The sequence below is a fragment of the Lycium ferocissimum genome, chromosome 9 (assembly GCF_029784015.1).
Source record: "Lycium ferocissimum isolate CSIRO_LF1 chromosome 9, AGI_CSIRO_Lferr_CH_V1, whole genome shotgun sequence".
Lineage (NCBI taxonomy): Eukaryota > Viridiplantae > Streptophyta > Magnoliopsida > Solanales > Solanaceae > Lycium > Lycium ferocissimum.
The window spans coordinates 14,884,940-14,905,930 of NC_081350.1; positions in this window are offsets into that span (position 1 = coordinate 14,884,940).

Sequence of the window (20,991 nt, forward strand, 5' to 3'; positions counted from 1 at the left end):
GATGAATAGCATCACTATCAATATGGCATCATCATATCATATCTCTTATCTTATATAGACATTTATGGATCTAGGGCTTTAGCTTCTTGAATACATCAACTCATGAAGAAGCTGAAAGAACTTCCACTATGGGATTCATGTCATTGGAAAGAAAGGACTAATCACATACTCCGGTCGCTTAGCTAAGCTATCGTCCTCCTATTCTCTCTTTCGATGCCACGTCGTCACCTTCATGAGAGGATTTGAACTAGAATTAGTTAATCGACTATAAGATTGTTCTACACATTCTAGGGAGAATTGGACAGCACTTCCTTTGTTTATACTACTCTTCCCATGTTCTATATCAACTTCCATCATTCACAACAACGTTCACAACATTACAATTAATAATCGACATTCGGATACATTGAGCATAACCAACCAATTTTCTCTAGTTTCCCTTCATTCATGAATATAGCTCATCGTCGCAGCATTTTCGCATACATGATTCACTTTCATAGCTAAACATCATTTACAACATATTTACAATCATAGCATATCATCATTTATGATTCTATTCAACTACCATCATTTAGTATAATTATTCACCCATTCAAGACCCATTCCTTATGCTTTTCTACAATCCATGTTTCTTAGCCTTACAACACCCAAATCACGTAGAAGTCACGACCCGACTAGGGGCCGTGACGGCAACCCGGGGCTAACCACCGAGCACCGGCTCGTACTAACCCTTTCTTAACTCAATTAACAAACATTCATCTTTATCCGAATACCTTAAATAGAGGATGCAGCACCTAGAGATATATCTTTATGTAAACCTCGTTTCAAAAATACTTATGTAACATACACGCCGTACACATCAAGTGGAACTACAACCCACATCTAGTACCTACGAGCCTCTACTGAATGACATATACAAAATACGCAAAACGGATCAACTAAGTAGCACCTAGGTAGATGGAGGCTCTTGAGACCGAGCCGATGGCTTCTCTCGAGCCGGACCGCCTCCCCGACTACTCAGTGGGTATGAACACGGCGTCCAAAGAAAAGGACGTACGGTACGAATAATGTGCCGAGTATAAGGCATACATCAATAAAATAAGATGTGATAAGAGAATGACATGACACAATGAATAACTAATACTGCTTGCCTCTTGAGGCGGATTCATGCATGCATACTCATAAGCATTATATCATATGTTGCTACGGAACGTGTAGCCCGATCCATCTGTCATCATATATATATATATAGTCATCATATACATCAAAAACTATGCCGTGGAACGTACGCGCCCGATCCATCACCCATCTAGCCCGCGTCCGGGTATCCCGCGTCCGGATATGAAAACATAACATGATATGCCGATCGGGTAGCTGTCGTCTATAGCGCCTCACCTTTCCCCATTTCCCCCGAAAACATTTTCATATCATATACATACATAATATACATAGCATGCACAAGGAGTTCAAGGAAAAGCTATAGTTCTATCGGAGGGACGTAAGGTCGTAGCCCCGACGACTATGTTATGGATTCATTATGGTCATCACGCCTCACCTTGAAGGAACAATCATAGTAAGGTGGGACTATCAATGAACGCTACGAATATGAACGACAACTCTTTTAAGGGAAGGTAAAAAAGCAGTACGTAATCTTGTAAAGTCAATCCGTATGTCTTTGGGATTTTTTTTGAAAACCTTGTCGTATCCATGGATGAAATAAAGGGTTGATAAATAACCCGACATTCTTATGTCGTCATTGAAATCATGAACTCGGAGCTTTGAGCATAAAATCATTCTCGTAAAAACATTAAGCTCATAACTTGAGACTTTTGGTCATAAAAATCATCATAACCTTCATCATTATAGAATATATCCTCAGCTTTGGCTTTGCCATTTCTATCGTAAAACGTGCTCGTTTCTGTTATCATGAAGGCTCACAAATCGTACATCTTTGGTTTGAAGAACATGACAATTTGGGAAAAACAACTATAGATTATTAGAATAGGAATTTATGCCTTGGAGACGTAAGCATTTAACTTATGAAAGCGACATAGAAACATTCTACGAAGCTATAACTTTAAGGATGATCATGCCTTGAAAGAAAAAGGGACGGCCTTACATACCTTTGACGTTTACTATCCTTATTGCTTGCTCGTTCTTCCTTTAATGCGCTTACACATACCTTCAAGAGAATTCATGTAAGTCGTTAGTTACGAATTTACAAGAACGGACCTCTATTTCTAAGGAAAATTGGGCAGCACCTCCTTTTGTTTCTACTACGTTTCCCTTACTCTATTTCAGCCCCAACATTCATAATAATCATCACAATATCGCTAACAACAATCATCATTCATTCATATGATTCGCATTTCATAATTCACCTCAATTATGACTAAAAATCCATCGTCGCATTCTTTCGTATCCAACACCCATTTCATGTTCTATAGGTCATTTGTAACACATCTATATCATCAACATATTCATTTCCATGATTCTGACTCACTACTAATCATTAATGACAAAATTCATCCATTTAATGACCCATTTGTATGCTTTCTTCTACAATCCATGAATCTCAACTTAAAAATACTTCAAATAGCATGTAGGGTCATGAAACTTACCTTAAACAATAGAAGAACAAGCTTGTGAGTGGTGATTCACCCTTAGCACCAAAACCTAGTTCATCTCTCCTTGGATTTCTTGGACTTGGATGACTTTTAATGGGTTTCCTTCACTTGATTCTCTTGCTTTCTTGTTGTTGATCTTGATTTTCTATGGTTTTCTCATGGGAGAATATTAGAGAGAGTTCTGAGGTTTTCTTGGTCACAAAATGATGAAAAAATGAGATTTTGACAGAATGGATCTATTTAAAGTGAACCGTAAGGGTCAGAAACGGCATGACATGCGACACTACATGCGAGTCGCATGTCACTCTGCGAGTCGCACCTCGCGTCGCAAAGTCTTGCCGGAGAGGGTTCTGCTGGGCACAACATGCGACACGACACGCGAACGTGTCACACACGCGAGTCGCACCTCGTGTCGCGGATGGTGCCGAAGAACTACTTATCGGCACGATGCGATGGCCGCCCGCCGCACCCGCGATTCGCATGTCACACATGCGAGTCGCATATGGTGTCGCATAAGGTGACAGAGGTAATTTGCTTCGAGTTGCTTGTTGAAGAATGGCCTATGTCCATATATGGGTGACGGTCCTTCTCGAAACTAATTCGACACTTCGTCGATTCGATAACAGCTTCTTTCCTTCAATTATTCGATTTAATGAGCATGAATGAAATTTGTCCGTGGTGTAACATTCTCCCCCACCTTTTGGAACATTCGGCCCCGAATGTTAAATCATCGGGAAATTCTAGAAAAAATTTCGCGAGTTTCCATAAATAAAGTGATACCATCACGTCACAACGACCCATAATATCATTGCCTCCACAGGGCTACAACACAATAGCACATGTAGATTGACACACACGACCCCTATACATAAAATTAAAGCGTACATACCTCGTCATCTCGTCGTCTCATCATGAGCCTCTTAAAATTTGAAATAATCTGGATATTTAGCCTTCATATTCTCTTTCTTTTCTCAAATGTATTTCTTCCCGGTATTGTTTTACTACCAACCTTGACTCAACTATTCCCTTATTCCAAAGTCTTTGCACTTGCCCATCTAATGCGGTAATGGGTACCCCCTTTTTTTTAAAAAAAAAAAATAAATTCTTTCCTCCGCCGCTTTTGCACCATTTATTGACATGATTCCACTAGGTCTCTAACATATTTGGAAGTATCGAGTTATGGAGGGTAGGTCTAGTTCATGATCTACTTCGCCCTTGCATACAATCCGTAAGACCTACTATCACAGGAGACTACGCTTCCTCTTCATCCCGTGACCTTATCGCTTTCGCCATTTACCATATCCTAGAGCTATTGTAGTAAGTGTATAGCATATACCGATGTCGATTCTAAGCGATTGTCCTATCCGCCTTAACAATGGTCCCATTCGCTCAACGTTCTAACTTAGTTTATCATATGCCTTCCCTCGCCGGAGTATTATGGACCCCATTGCCCCTATCTTACCTCTTACTCCTCCTCTAGGTACTTATTTGACTTCGTTAGCGACGTGTAAATATCTATTTACATAATCTTTGCGCGATTCGCATTCGTAATCATACTCATTCGCATATCGTGTCTATGGTCATGTTCATGTAGATGTCAATACCCTTCGCAATGACTTTTCCGCTAATGTCCTTGCCTCGGAATGAGGTAATCCCACGATAAAATCCTCGCTAATCTCCTAATTCACTCTGTGTCTCGGCCTACGTGCCCTCTTCTTGTACTACCATACCCGCTATATTTACAATATTCTTGAAAGGCTATCTCTTTGTTTGGACTAAAAGAGTATTAGATCTCGGGAGCAACTAAATCAATCACAAGCTAGATAAGAGTTTCCTTATACTCGAAGAGCAAACAGTAATTCCACCAAGCGAATAATACCGATCCTACTCTCCCCCAACCATGTCACGCAAATCCCGAGTTTCGCAAAGTTTTCTTTCTTCTTCTTGCACTAAGCGCCATTTGGAACCTTAAGGAACACCACTCCTCGGTGGCTGGTCTTATACTTCACCAAAAATTCATCCGGGGATTCGTAGTGAAAGAAATGGCGGGATAATATAATCTCGAGGAATTGTGAATCCACTTCCACCGCCATTAGTGTTACGCCGTCTTTGCCAACTCACGGTTCCCCCTTCTTCGCCTTCTTCTTAATTTTGGATGTCACCTTACTCTACCGCCTTAAGCCCATACACCCCCGTAGGGTTCATCGTTTCAACCTTTATACTAATGTCCTTTCTATTCACTCCCCCCTTTTTAAGGGTTGCACTTATACCTCTAGATTTTTGAATTCACGTACTCCTGACTACACTACGCCTTACTCACACCGCTTCCTACCGTCTATGACTATAACCATGCATACATGAGGTCTTAACGTATCCACCTTACGGTCTTACAACCAAGGAATGCACCCAATATAACAATCCGAGCAAAGCGTACATTACTTAGCTCACCCAAGAGCTATATTTACAATCTAAATTTTGCTTCACCAGCGCCTTCGCCCCGTAGGGACGCTTACTTTTGCAGGTCTAGTTACTCATGCCCCCTTTTCTTTTACTCTTGTTTACACCCGGGCACCGATTTCATAACCGCATCGTACCACTATCGTCCTTGATTATAACTTCACTCCATCGCTTCATCGTCGTACCGTAAATCCATAACTCATGATCATCTTTCCTCTTCGACTCCTTACTCCATTTACTTCCTCCTTCTAACTCGGTATAGGCATTCGTGAGAAACATATTCTCCCTTGGCTACCATGCCACTATTACGTAGGCACTCATTCTTCGTACATTTTCTTGACTATGCTCGCTCTTATTCCTTCCTGCCAACTCATTTTATTTCCTCCCACCTTATAATCAATCCTTGACTCATCGTATGAGGAATCACATTCTCAACTTAATACCGCCTCTTGCCCCTTAGAATGCTACCCGTGTCAATCCTTTCCTTTGTCTAGAACTCGGTTGTTCCCTCCCGATCCTTCCGTATCACTCCTAACGTGTCGATCCTCCTCCACTACTAATTGCACATTGCCGTTGCTTGTCTTTACGGTCGTATTGGTCTTTTACGCCGGCTAACGGTCTCATTCATCCTCTTAATCATACCAATCACGGCCACTACTACTTTGCTATATCACTTTCCTTCCGATTCCTTCCTAGGTGGATCGGCTATTATCACGGTCGTTGAGGAATCTCTCCGCTAAACTCTCTAACAAGGTTCTCCAAGCTTTCCTCATCTACTACTCCCCTAGTTCACTTACCGGTTTCACCCTCGTATTCGTGTATAGGGCTTGGCACACCTCTTTAAGCATTTCCTTGCTACCCTTAACATCACAATTCTTGTCACGTGCTCATTATACCCGCATCAGAATTTTACGCTATGGGTGACACTTCTGAATCTCGTTCGCAAGCTCTCTTCTAATATAGGAGTACTCCCCATAAAACGGAACACTCGGTCCACTATCCTTTTGTCGGGCACATTACATTTACTATATGGATTATTAACATATGCCTTTACATCAATCATACTAGGGTGCTAACGATATACCGGAGCCATATCCGGAGAACTCATAATCCCGTCGTTCGGCGAGTGCATGGATATGATGTTGGGATCCATCAAGCTAGGCGTCCTTCGGTCTCTAGCACTACTTACTAGCATCTGTGACCTTGGTCTTGGAGGGCGTGTCGGTGATGAAGAGTCAGCTACCACTTCTGTAACCCAAACTTTGCCTGTACCACATAGCGAAGGGCAATCGCGCTTTACATGGCCTGGCCGAGCACAGGCATAACAAACATCTGAGCCCCGACGACACCTGGTCCCCCATACGAACCCGCGACACCGAGTACATCGTGGTACCGATGATCTCTTCGACTAGAACCACTCGCATCCGAGAACCGGAAGCTTTGAGATCTCGGGGGTGACCTTGAGCATGTAGGTCCACCAAATGCGGGTCTAGAAACTAGCATGGAGGAACACCTCTAAATCCATGATTCGACCATGAAGGATTAACTCCCTTTCTCCAGCCCCCGTTATCATGACCCCATCTTGCCGCCGAGCCCGAGCGGCTACCAACCGAGTCAATAAGAGAATAGCATGTCTCATCTCTTGAACCGAAGCATCCGGCGAAGGAAATCGGGAGGTGCCGGGGCCAAGACCGAGACTCCCCCCGATTCTCAAACATGGACGGGGTATGGGGACGTCGAGGTAGGTCTTATCCGGAGTTCAACTTCCTCATACCCGTAGACGGCCCTCGATCAAGCCTTTCGTCAACCACCCCTTTGCCCTTCCGGGGGCGTTGTGATCTTCCTTTCATCGGCTTTGCTGAAATTATAACGCACCATTAGGAAGGTATTAATCTTATAACACAAACTGCTCTATCGCACGATCTATTAAGAAGAAGGATGGTCATATTTCCTAAATGCCCGGTAGCCTCCCGTTTATGGATGTGGTGCACAACACACCGATAAACAAGACTCTACTAGACACGGCTCGTAGACACTTCCTAGGACGAACCGTTTCCGATACCACTCGTCACGACCCGACTAGGGGCCGTGACGGGTACCCGGGTTAACCACCGAGCCGCTCGTACTAACCCTTTCTTAACTCAATTAACAAACATTCATCTTTATCCGAATACCTTAAATAGGATCCTTTTCGTTAGAGATATAATACTGTAATACAGAAACCTGTTTCAAAATACTTATAACATACACGCTGTACACATCATGGAACTACAACCCACATCTAGTACCTACGAGCCTCTACTGAATGACATATACAAAATACGCAAAACGGATCAACTAAGTAGCACCTCCGGAAGATGGAGTGCTCTTCAGACCGAGGCCGCACTTCTACCGAGCCGGACCGCCTCCCCGACTACCCGTGGGCATGAACACGCGTCCAAAGAAAAGGACGCGCACGAATAATGTACCGAGTATGTAAGGCATACATCAATAAAATAAGATGTGATAAGAGAATGACATGACACAATGAATAACTAATACTTTTGCCTCTTGAGGCGGATTCATGCATGCATACTCATAAGCATTATATCATATGTTGCTGCACGTGTAGCCCGATCCATCTGTCATCATATATATATATATAGTCATCATATACATCAAAAACTATGCCGTGGAACGTACGGCCCGATCCATCACCCATCTAGCCCGCGTCCGGGTATCCCGCGTCCGGGATATGAAAACATAACATGATATGCCAGCTGATCAGGTAGCTATGCGTCTATAGCGCACCTTTCCCCATTTCCCCCGAAAACATTTTTCATATCATATACATACATAATATACATAGCATGCACAAGAGCTCAAGGAAAAGCTATAGTTCTATCGAGGGACGTAAGGTCGTAGCCCCCGACTATGTTATGGATTCATTATGGTCATCACGCCTCACCTTGAAGGAACAATCATAGTAAGGTGGGACTATCAATGAACGCTACGAATATGAACGACAACTCTTTTAAGGGAAGGTAAAAACAGGCTGTAATCTTGTAAGAAGTCAATCCGTATGTCTTTGGGATTTTTTTTTTTTGAAAACCTTGTCGCATCCATGGATGAAATAAAAAAGGGTTGATAAATAACTTGACATTCTTATGTCGTCATTGAAATCATGAACTCGGAGTCTTTGAGCATAAAATCATTCTCGTAAAAAACATTAAGCTCATAACTTGAGACTTTTGGTCATAAAAATCATCATAACCTTCATCATTATAGAATATATCCTCAGCTTTGGCTTTGCCATTTCTATCGTAAAACGTGCTCGTTTCGTTATCATGAAGGCTCACAAAATCGTACATCTTTGGTTTGAAGAACATGGCAATTTGGGAAAAACAACTATAGATTATTAGAATAGGAATTTATGCCTTGAGACGTAAGCATTTAACTTATGAAAACGAGAGAGACATAGAAACATTTACGAAGCTATAGCCTAAGGATCATGCCTTGAAAGAAAAAGGGACGGCCTTACATACCTTTGACGTTTACTATCCTTATTGCTTGCTCGTTCTTCCTTTAATGCGCTTACACATACCTTCAAGAGAATTCATGTGCATTCGTTAGTTACGAATTTACAAGAACGGACTCTATTTCTAAGGAAAATTGGGCAGCACCTCCTTTGTTTCTACTACGTTTCCCTTACTCACTATTTCAGCTCCCAACATTCATAATAATCATCACAATATCGCTAACAACAATCATCATTCATTCATATGATTCGCATTTCATAATTCACCTCAATTATGACTAAAAATCCATCGTCGCATTCTTTCGTATCCAACACCCATTTCATGTTCTATAGGTCATTTGTAACACATCTATATCATCAACATATTCATTTCCATGATTCAACTCACTACTAATCATTAATGACAAAATTCATCCATTTAATGACCCATTTGTGGTGCTCTTCTACAATCCATGAATCTCAACTTAAAAATACTTCAAATAGCATGTAAGGGTCATGAAACTTACCTTAAACAATAGAAGAACAAGCTTGGAGTGGTGATTCACCCTTAGCACAAAACCCTAGTTCATCTCTCCTTGGATTTCTTGACTTGGATGACTTTTAATGGGTTTCCTTCACGATTCTCTTGCTTTCTTGTTGTTGATCTTGATTTCTATGGTTTCTCATGGGAGAATATTAGAGAGAGTTCTAGAGGTTTTCTTGGTCACAAAATGATGAAAAAATGAGATTTTGGACGAATTGGATCTATTTAAAGTGAACCAGAAAATTCAGAAACGGCATGACATGCGACACTACATGCGAGTCGCATGTCACTCCTGCGAAGTCGCACCTCGCGCGCAAGTCTTGCCGCAGAGGTTCTCCGTTGGGCACACATGCGACACGACATGCGAATCGCATATCACACATGCGAGTCGCACTCGTGTCGCGTATGGTGCCCGAGGAACTACTTCTCACCGGCACGATGGGATGGTCCGCTCGTCGCACACGCGATTCGCACGTCACACACGTACGAGTCGCATATGGTGTCGCATAAGGTGACTCGAGAGGTAATTTGCTCGGGGTTGCTTGTTGAAGAATGGCCTATGTCCATATATGGTACACGGTCCTTCGAAACTAATTCGACACTTCGTCGATTCGATAACCGCGATTCTTTCCCTTCAATTATTCGATTTAATGAGCATGAATGAAATTTGTCCGTGGTGTAACAGTAGGATAGTCATGAATCTTACCTTGGATGATGCTTGGACAAGCCTTGGATGAGAATACTTCCTTAGCTCCAAAACCCTACTTCTTCTTTCTTGGGATTCCTTGGAGAAGATGACTTCTACTTAGGTCTCACACTCTTGGTTCATGGTTTTGATGTTATTGATCATGGATTTCCTTTGGGTTTTCTTGTAGATGAATATTAGAGAGAGTTCTAGAGGTTTCCTAGGTCACAAAATGGAGAAAAATGAAATGTTGGACGAATTGGATCTATTTAAAGGTGTTCAGCAAAATCTGAATCGGCATGACATGCGACACTACATGCGAGTCGCATGTCACGCCTGCGAGTCGCACCTCGCGTCGCATCTGCTGACAGAGAGGGGCTCTGGCTGGGCACAACATGCGACACGACATGCGAGTCGCATGTCACACATGCGAGTCGCACTTCGTGTCGCAGATGGTGCCAGAGAACCACTTCTCACTGGCACGACCTGCGATGGCTGCCTGCTTCACCTGCGATTCGCATGTTCAACATGCGAGTCGCATATGGCGTCGCATCTCGTGACAGAGCGATCCTTTGCTTCAGGCTACCTGTTGACGAAGGGTCTAAGTCCATATATGGCTGACGGGTCCTTCTCGAAACTAATTCGACACTTCATCGATTCGATACCCGTAATCCTTTCCCTTCATTTATTCAATTCCACGCATGAATGAAAATTTACCCGGGGTGTAACACATATCATATGCATTGCCTTCTCTTGGCAACTTTCTTCCCTTACCTCGAATGTTTTGAAATCTCGATTAGGATCATAAAATGCTATTTCTCACTTATCGAAACATCGTATAGTTTGTTCTCTTCGTTAGTCTATTCGCTGTGCATCGACGAAAATTTTTTCGAGGTGTAACAGTCAAAAACACCAAACTAACGCTAAGGGAAGGGTTTGGAAAAAAAATAAGAAAACTCATCAAAACGACCTGATAGGTAGTTACATTATCCACAAATTATACACATGCTCGTTCTCGAACGTAAAGAGAAAGAAGGTACCTGAATTAACAAAAAAATGGGGATATCTTCTATGCATGTCGGACTTCATCTTCCAAGTAGCCTCCTTAACTGGACGATGCTTCCATTAAACCTTCACCGAAGCTACCTCTCTGGATTTTAGCTTCTTAATATGTCTATCTAGAATAGCAATCGGCTCTTCCTCAATGGTCAAATTCTGATCAAGCAACACAGATCCCACTGAATCAATTGAGAACCATCTAAATGGTACTTCTTGAGTATCGACACATGAAACACGGGATGAACACCCGATAGACCAGGTGGCAAAGCCACCTCATAGGCTACCTCACCAATATGCTGAACAATCTCAAACAACCCAATGTACCTCAGACACAACTTGCCCTTCTTTCCTAACCTCATCACACCCTTTATAGGTGAAACCTTCAATAGAACTTGCTCACCAACTATGAACTCCAAATAACGAACCTTTTGATCCCCATAACTCTTTTGCCTACTTTGAGCCGAGAGAAGCCTCTCCTGAATCAACTTGACCTTGTCAAAAGAATCTTGTAGGAAATCCATACCCCAAGTCCTAACCTCAAAACACATCAAACCAACCAACCGGCGAACGACACATCTTACCATGCGATGCCTAAAACCAGGCCACCTCAATGCTCGAATGGTAACTATTATTGTAAGCGAGCTCCACCAAGGGTAAGAACTGATCCTAATGACCACTAAAGTCAATCACATGGGCCCATAACATATCTTTAAGGACTACAGTAGTCCGCTCATACTGTCCATCAATTTGAAGGTGAATAGTTGTACTGAGCACAATCCAGTTGCTCAACTCCTTCTGCATAGACCACCAAAAATGAGATGTAAACCGTCCCTCGATCCGAAATGACAGAAATGGGCACTCCATACAAATGAACTATCTTCTTGATGTAGATTTTTGCCAACTTCTCGAAATTATAAGTAGCCTGAATCGGTATAAAGTGAACAGACTTAGTCAAACGGTCCCCAATGACCCAAATGGCATAAAACTTCCCTAAGTTTCGTGGTAATCTTGCCACAAACTCCATAACAATATATTCCCACATTCACTTGGGAATGGGCATCCTCTATGTAATCCCAGCAGGCTTTGGTGCTCATACTTCACTTGTTGGCAATTCAAACAGCAAGACACAAACTCTACTATATAGCTTTTCATACTACACTACCAATAATACTGCTTCAGACTTGATACAACTTCGTAGCCCTCAGATGAATAGAGTACCTCTAACTATGAGCCTCTTCCATGATCAATCCAGTCAATCCCCACTTAGGGAACATATTCGCGACCCTTGATACTCAAACAACCCTTATCATCTAGATTTGCCTCTTTAGCGTTACCTTGCAACACTTGCGTTACCTTGCAACACTTTGTCTCGAATCTTACACAACTTTTTATCATCAAACTATCAAGTCCTAACCTGCTCCAATAAGGAAGACCGTGCCTCCACACAAGCTAGAACCTTGCCAAGTTCCGAAATATCAAGTCTCACCATGCTAGTTCCCAAAGATTGAACATCCATAGCCAAATGACTCTCTCCAACCTATAAACAAGCTAGGCTACCGATGCTCGTTAACTTTACTACTCAATGTGTCCGCCACTTACATTGGCCTTGTCCAGGATAAAGAATGGTCCCGTCATAGTCCTTAAGCAATTCAGACCATCTTTGTTACCTCAAATTGAGATCATTTTAATTGAATATGTGTTCAAGACTCTGGTGATCAGTGAACACCTTACAATGCACACCATTGAGATATGTCTCCAAATCTTCAATGTAAAGACCATTGCTACTAACTCCACTTCATGAGTGGGATAATTCTTTTCGTGCACCTTCAACTACATCGAAGCATAGGCTATGACCTTGCTTTTCTGCATCAAAACAAATCCAAGCCTGATCCATGAAGCGTCACAATATATGGTAGAGGGAAGCTATCTCCCTCCACTGTTAAAGTTAAAATCGGGGCTGAAATCAACAAAGTCTGGAGCTTTTGACAGCTCGCCTTACACTCATCCAACCATTGGAAAGGCACGTTCTTTTGAGTTAACTTGGTCAAAAAAGAGGCATTAGATGAGAAACCCTTTATAAAATGTCAATAATAACTGGTAAGGCCTATGAAATCCAAATCTCAGTGACTGAAGTAGGCCTAACCCAATCGCGGACAACCTCGATCATCTTAGAATCCACCATAATACCATCCTTGAACACTACATGTCCCAAAAATGCCACGAACTAACGAATTCATACTTTGAAAACATAGGGTAGAGTTACTTCTCCTTCAAAATCCTAAGTATAATCTCCAATGTACTTTGTATTCCTCTGTACTCTGACAGTATATCGGAATATAATCAATGAAAATGATGACGAAAGAATCTAACTAGGGTCTAAAACACCATTCATCGAGTCCATAAAGACTGCTGCGGAATTGGTAAGCCTAAAGGACATAACCAAAAACTCATAATGATTACAACAGTTCCTGAAAACTGTCTTATGTATATCCTTCACCCTAATCTTCAACTGGTGATAACCAGACCTCAAATAAATCTTAGAAAAGACCTAAGCACCCCTAAGCTGACCAAATAAGTCATCAATACAAGGGATGGGATACTTGTTCTTGATCGTAACCTTGTTCAACTGCTGATAGTCGATACACATGCGCATGCTCCCATCCTTCCTATTCACAAATAGCACAGGGGCACCCCAAGGTGAAACACTAGATCTAATGAATCCCTTACTCTATATATCTTGCAATTGCTTCTTCAATTCCTTTAACTCTGCTAGCGCTATCCGGTATGGCAGAATATATAATGGGCTTGGTGTCTGGCTTTAAATCATGGCAAAAATCAATATCACGATCTGATGGAACACCCAGTAAGTTTCTCAAAAAAACATCAGGAAACTACCTCACCACTGGCACTAACTCGAGTGGAGCAAAGATCTAAACTAGTATCCTAAACATAGGCCAAATAAGACAAACACCCCTTCTCAACCATCTGTCGGGCTCTAAGGTAAGATATAAGCCTCTTAGGTGCGTGACTAATGGCTCCCTTCCACTCTAACTTACAAATTCCTTGCATGGCTAGCATAATCGTCTTAGCGTGATAGTCTAAGATAGCATGATAAGGAGACAACCAATCTATGCCTAAGATAATGTCAAAATCTAACATGTCTAAAACTTCAAATCAACCCAAGTGTCATATGCTATCCAACTAATAACGCAAGATTGATACACTCGATCTACCACTACAAAGTCCCCAACAGGAGTAAACAAAGAATAGGAGTACACACATAAGAGTAGGTAGAGCCTAAATCAAATAATGTCACATTGACTGACGCCAAACCCAACTAGTAACTGTGATAACCGTGTCAGAAGCCTCAACCTCTAGCCTACTAAGGAAAGCATAGAATGAACTTGTCTGTCCTCAGACGGTGTACCACCTCGACCACCATGGCCAGACTAAACCCACTTCTGTGAACCCCCTTTAGTAGAATATCCACCTCCTCTAGCTGTCTGAACTGGAGGCTTAGGTGCCTTTACCTGAGAGCTCTGCTGGGGTCACCACACTCATAGCAAGCCCTACCATGAGCTCTAATAAATCTGAACAAGTCAAAAAGAGAAATAAAAATGTCTATTGGAGATGAACAGAAAGTAAATAAAAAGAGAAGTCTAGGGGACACTAGTAAGCCATGCAGCTCACCCTAAAACTCTCAGATGCTACGCCTTGCGGTCGGCCACGAGGTATCAAACTCGAACAGGGATCGCTATCCGCACCAAAAAAATATTACATAAGTGTAGTATGCGTACTAGTACCCCGTAGATATCATAGGCCGACAACGATCAAAAACACATATTTAGTGTATAAAGACTGAACACATAACACTTATACGACTAGGTAGTTATATCTCATGTAAGTATAATGGAAAAGGAATCATGTCTCCCGAAGTATTAACAAATAAGAAAAGTTGTTCAAATAAGACATAATAAATGCATGAATGTGATGAAATGCACTGGCCAATAACACTTCTTGGTACACACATACTAGCGGTCACGTCCTCTACTCATGACCCATGAAGGACTCGCGAGGTCCATATACCTCTCAAATCTATTCGGTATGTACCCCTAGGCTAGGTGAGATCCATATCACATCATATCATATCATATCCACGTAATTTCCCTTCAGGCTTAAAGAAATCAATCTTACCTATTTTCAATTTTGCCAGACCGTTTGTATCTAATGTAATGCCTTGTTCCAATGAACATAATATACGTGCATGCATGGACAGGTACAACATGCAAGATAATATATACAACCAAGGTCATGAAATATGGGATGAGCGGACATACATTGAGAATCACATAATATCAGCTCATGGTCAAGAATGATGCAATTTTTATGATTTAGACTGAATATGGAGTGCTGAATGCAAATGGATCAATTTGTACACATAATATTCAAACTTGACCATCATAGCCCAAATAAGAAATAGACATACCAACCTAAGTGGCTTAATCATGTTTTTCCGTCACAAGAATCTACTTTGCTAATTACTAGAATGAATATATAGGTACCCACCCAAGTGTTCACCACAAACACAACGGTGGGATCCCCTACACGCCCAATACTTATGAACTAAATACGCTCTCCAGTCGAAGTCTAAAAGAGTAAACTGTAACCTACCTCGAAAACCGAGCAGGTGCCACAAACTCACAAACATAAGCTTTCCCCTTCCTGAGCGCATTTGAGTGAGAAAAGTCTATCAAATACAACCTTACATTAACACACGATTCAAAGGATATCCATAATGCCATAAAAAGGATTCGGGTCTAAAAAGTCCGCCCAAAACCCCATCCCGAAACCGAAGGTCAAAATGGTAATTTCATTGTGAAATCGAGTTCAACATAGTCAAAATAGTACTATACGAGGACATACGGATCCGATAATACCCATATTGTTATACTTTAGTCCGGAACCCAAAATAACAAACTCGAGCCCTAAGGGTAAAATTGGAAATTTAACTTAAATTCGTCTTACCCGTATTCTAAATAATCATAAACCTAAAAATCATGGAGTAAATTCACAAATGATCTTTCAATTACATTGATTTTCCTTAAATGCATTTTATAGAAAAACCCTTATTCTACAATCTTAAACCATGAATGGAATTAGTAATTAATGGATAGAATCATGATTAATCGCCTAGGAAGTGGTTAGAAACTTACCCCAAAGAACAATCATGAACTTAGCACTTGATTTCATCCAAAATCGAGCTATAGAACTTGAGTCATAGAGGAATGAAATGTTTTCTCGATTTTGAGATATTTACACCGCTGGGGGCCTCGCAAATGTGACCCCTAGTCTGCAAATGCGAACTCCACATTTGCGTGAAACCCATCGCAAATGCGGACAGACCCAGCCCTAACTTGTTTTATAATTCAAACAAGACCTCGCAAAAGCGACCCTCGCAATTGCGAACTGGTCATTGCAAATGCGATGACACCAGTTGAAATAGATTTTCTAATTTTTCGCAAATTCCCGATCCAAAACTAAAAACTCATTCGGAGCTCTATGAACATAAACTAAACATGCATTTCAGTCATAAAACATATTACAACTAGCTCGTACACTCAAAATTTCCAAAAGAGGTCGTCTTTGAATCGGGGTTGATCATGGTCAACTCCAAAACCATAATTTCTCATAATCCCAACAACAACTCAAAACTCACCTAAACGCCTCGGGATCTAAACCAGCTATGCTACCATGTCAAAAATAGCGTTTCGGGCCTAACAAAACTATCAGAATTCAATTCTGGATACGTTTACCGAAAAGTCAACTATTGGTCAAAGCTTGTCCCAAAACCATACTTAAGAACTCAAAACTAGTGTTTTGCTTTACAATACTAATCTGATAGGCACGATACCGTTGTCACCCATCCCTACAAGTCAAAAATTCTAAACTAAAGCTAAAGTAAGGGTCGATTGGGCAAAAATAGGAAAAATCATCAAAACGACCTAACGGGTAGTTACATTATGATGTCACGTGTTTTCTTCAAACTATTCATGTTTTAACTCATATTCCGCATCAGTACATATCCCATGTTGATTCAATAAGCTATGTGGTTCGCTCGGCTACATGGAGTCATGCACCGAGTACCTTGTTACGTCCAGGCTCAGGTTTGGGACATGGAAAAACCTTAGTAGGAAAATTTGCATGCACCGTATTAAGTCATAAAACCCAAACCAAAAAATCATTACATATCATTCTATTTCACCATAGTAACAAATATTTCAATTTTTTTACCATGTTTGACTGTGGGAGTTCACTATTGGTGATCACTGGGTATGGATCGAGGTGTCTACCGAATAATACATATGGACTTGAAAACAAGGAGGGGTTGTGCAATCTTGGGTTTTTGGTACAGGGTACCTCAAGGTGGTTTTTTTTGGAGGGCATATTATGGCTAACTGGGATGGACTGGCAGTATAGATAAATTTAAGAAACTTTCAACTGGAAGGGAGGTGCATACTTGATAAGCTCAGATTACACCTACTAAAAGACGCAAAGCAGACGTTGTCAAATTGTAAAGACCCTTCTGGTCGTTATGGAAAATATAGGATTACCCCACAAAATAGAACCTTCCCAAGGGTAGAACGAGCTAATAGAAACTTTATTGTATAAGTTTAACAATTGAAAACTTGGCTTGTGTTGTAATTTTATTTGTTTGTGTTTAGATCATTGGGGGGTGACATAGGGAATTAGAAATTCGTTGGGAATTTCGAGGCCACGGGTCAATTTCTATGGTGTTTTTATGTCAATGTGCACGTTTTGTTTGTGTTTATGAGGCCTCGGATGAAATGTTGAGTGGTAGAGTTGAAAAACTTAGAAGAATTGTGAGCTTACAGTTCCAAAGGTGGGTACCACTGCCGGCCCGGGATGTAACTGCGGCGGACCCACCGGCGGATCGGCTCGGTTTTCGTTAAGTCCACATGGGGGGGCACTGGACCGCTATGGCGATGTCGCTATAACGGGATCAGCCCTTCCACGGCAGAGGACAGGTATAGTGTGGTCCGCTATAACAAGCATTCGGACGCTATAGCGAGACCACTACAGCTGTGATTTGACCGCTGCAGCGATTGACGGGGACAGAATGTCAGTTTTTAAACACTTAGTTCCGAATCCTTTATTCATAAAACACCAAAACAGTTTCCCACAAGCACCTAGGGCGAATTTTCAAGCTACGGCAAGAATAACCTTGAGAGGTAAGTCTCAAACATTCCTTCTATCATTATGTTATCATCTTCATGATTATCATCCCTTATATGGGTCTACAATGGTAAATTCGAAATAATAACACTAAAACCTAATAGACCTTCTATATTTGATGGGTTATGATTGTTATCATGTGATTATCATCTAATGGCTTGGGTTATCACCTTTTAATCAAGAATTGAACCATTAGAGTTATGAACTAAGTAAATTGGGACTCAGGGTTTCGTAAAAATGGTAGCTGGACCATGGAAACTGCTTGTAATAGATGTTTTGATTAAATAGCCTTATAAATTCATAATTCAGTGGTTGTTATGGCAAATGTTCGGTTGACTTACACCTAGAAATCATTGACCCATTGGAATGGGGCTAAAGGGAAGGGTGTTCTTGAATTGATTTTGTGATTAGAGTAATTATGACTCATTGAGTATTTTAATTGCTAGACTTTGAGCGTTCCAAGGCTTTACAGAAGGGAAAGGCTGTGGCAGAGTAATCTGCATTGTTCCAACTCTACATTCGAAGTAGGTTACGGTCTACTTGAGTTAGACTTCGATTAGTTGATTATATGTATTGTGAAATTGATAGGAGAAAGCATGTCTAGTCTTCAAACATGATTATATGTGGCTGACTTCCTTTGTGCCATTGATTCAGTGATTATGTGGGCTTCAGGCCACTATTTATTATGTTGGAACTTACAGGTTGATGGGGTTGTGATGAGATGTTAATATGATCTTTTTGGTGGAATTGAGATACAAATGTTAGCTTGATTATGGAAAACAATGTGACACACTATATATATATATATATATATATATATATATATATATATATATATACAAACTCTCATTTGATCGGGGGTAAGGATGGGGCCAAGATATGAATAGGCACATTTGACCGGGGGTGAGGATGTGGCCTAGTTGTAAGCTCAGGTCCGAGGAGTGAGTTCAGAACGAGTGGTACATGGACACCATGGGTTCTCTGCAGGTCATGACTACTGAGCAATGACACCAATTAGCATGTTTGTACAGCATGTAAATGGATATTGTTGGTAGACTTATTTTCGTTGCTTGCTTCCGTTGATTTGACTTTTGGTATCATTGGGTGACTTGATTGTTAATGTCTTTGGTTTTCTTGTTAGTTTGGTTAATTGATTATGTCTTGTTCGCTGGCTTGTCTATTCTATTGATTTTATGAGGTATGCACGATACTCGGCCTATGATATCTGTCAGTTCATAGTGTTTGTACTGATACTGCCTTGCTGCATTCTTTTGAGTATAGATTGTGATCCATAGACTGCTACCTGACCTTATATCTAGCATTGAGGTCGTTTCCTGATAGATTTAGGGTGAGCTTCTATCCATGCCAGGCCGCCCGAAGATCTTCTTTTATGATGTCTATTTCTATTTCAAACATTGTTGGTTATTTATTTAGACAGCTTACATTCCTTAGACATGTCTTGGATTAGAGTCCTTGCACGGTGACTTTCGAATTTTAGGGTTGTAATATTTAGGACTTCCGCATTTACTTCCTTATTTTATGGTATGACTTAATTTTATTTATCTTGTGCTTGAATGGTTAATAACTGTTTGAAATGGTTAATATAAAAATGGACTTGATTGAGTAGATGACTTACGAATTGGTTCGCCCACTAGGAGTTAGTGTAGGTGCCGGTCATGGCGGTTTGGGTTGTGACAGAGTTGGTATCAGAGCTTTAGGTTCATCGATCTCATTGTACAAGGACATGTCTAGTAGAGTCTTACGGATCGGTACAGAGATATATGTACTTATCTTTGAGAGGATACCGGACACTAGGAAAATTCTCTTTTCTTTCTTTCTTCTGTGCTACTTGATTCCAACTGTTATCTAGATAATTCAAATTGGTATCTAACTATCTTTCATTCTCTCGCAGATGGCGAGGACATGCGTGGCAGCAGCCAGAGGTAGAGGTGGAGGTAGAGAGCAGGTAGATGGATGGCACCAGCTAGGGCGAAATCCCAGCAGTTCATCCCGTACCTCCAGTGGCTCTAACGAGGCCGAGAGAGATGTAGCCACACACGGCTCGAGCGGCGGTAGCCGATTCGCCGGGGAGCGCAAATGCCTCCCCGATATACCAGATGCAATGGCACATGTGCTAAACTGGTTACATGGGTTAGCACGGCATCGGGTATACCAAAATTCCCGGCGTGTAGGGGCGCGGGAATAGCGACCCGAGGGTCCCATAGAATTCGAGGCTCCGGGGAGTTCGACATGCGTAGCGGTTGGTACCTCTATTGGATGAAGTTTCTGGTTTTGAGGCTTTTTAGAGGCTAGTTGCAGGGCCGGTGATGACCGGTGAGGAGCGTGATTTGTTTTAGAGGTTCACTAAAATGAAGCCTTCAGTTTTCTATAGTACTGAGTCAGAGGATGCGTACGAGTTCATTATAAATTGTCATAAGAGGGTCCATAAGATAGGTGTTGTGGACAAGTATAAGGCTGAGTTTGTGACCTTGCAGTTCTTGGGTGATGCCAAGTTATGGTGGACGACATATGGGAGTGCGGCCCGGGTCACCTCTGTGACTTCGGTTCGATTACCCCGGTTCGTTGTTCTAGATAAGTATGTCCCGCGTACTCTGAGGGACAGAAGGAAGGATGAGTTTGCTAATATTGATCAGGGGAACTCATCTATAGCTGTTTACGAGTCCCGTTGCTCTTCAGTTGCTGCCTACTGAGGAGGAGAGGATTAGGTGTTTTGTAAAGGGATGAAACACTGGACTTCAACTATCAGCTCTTCAGCTTGTAGCCACTGGGGCTGTATTCCTGGTGGTAGTGAAGCATGTCCGTTTTGTTGAAGGGATTAAACAGGAGAGTCATGCAAAGCAGATAGAGA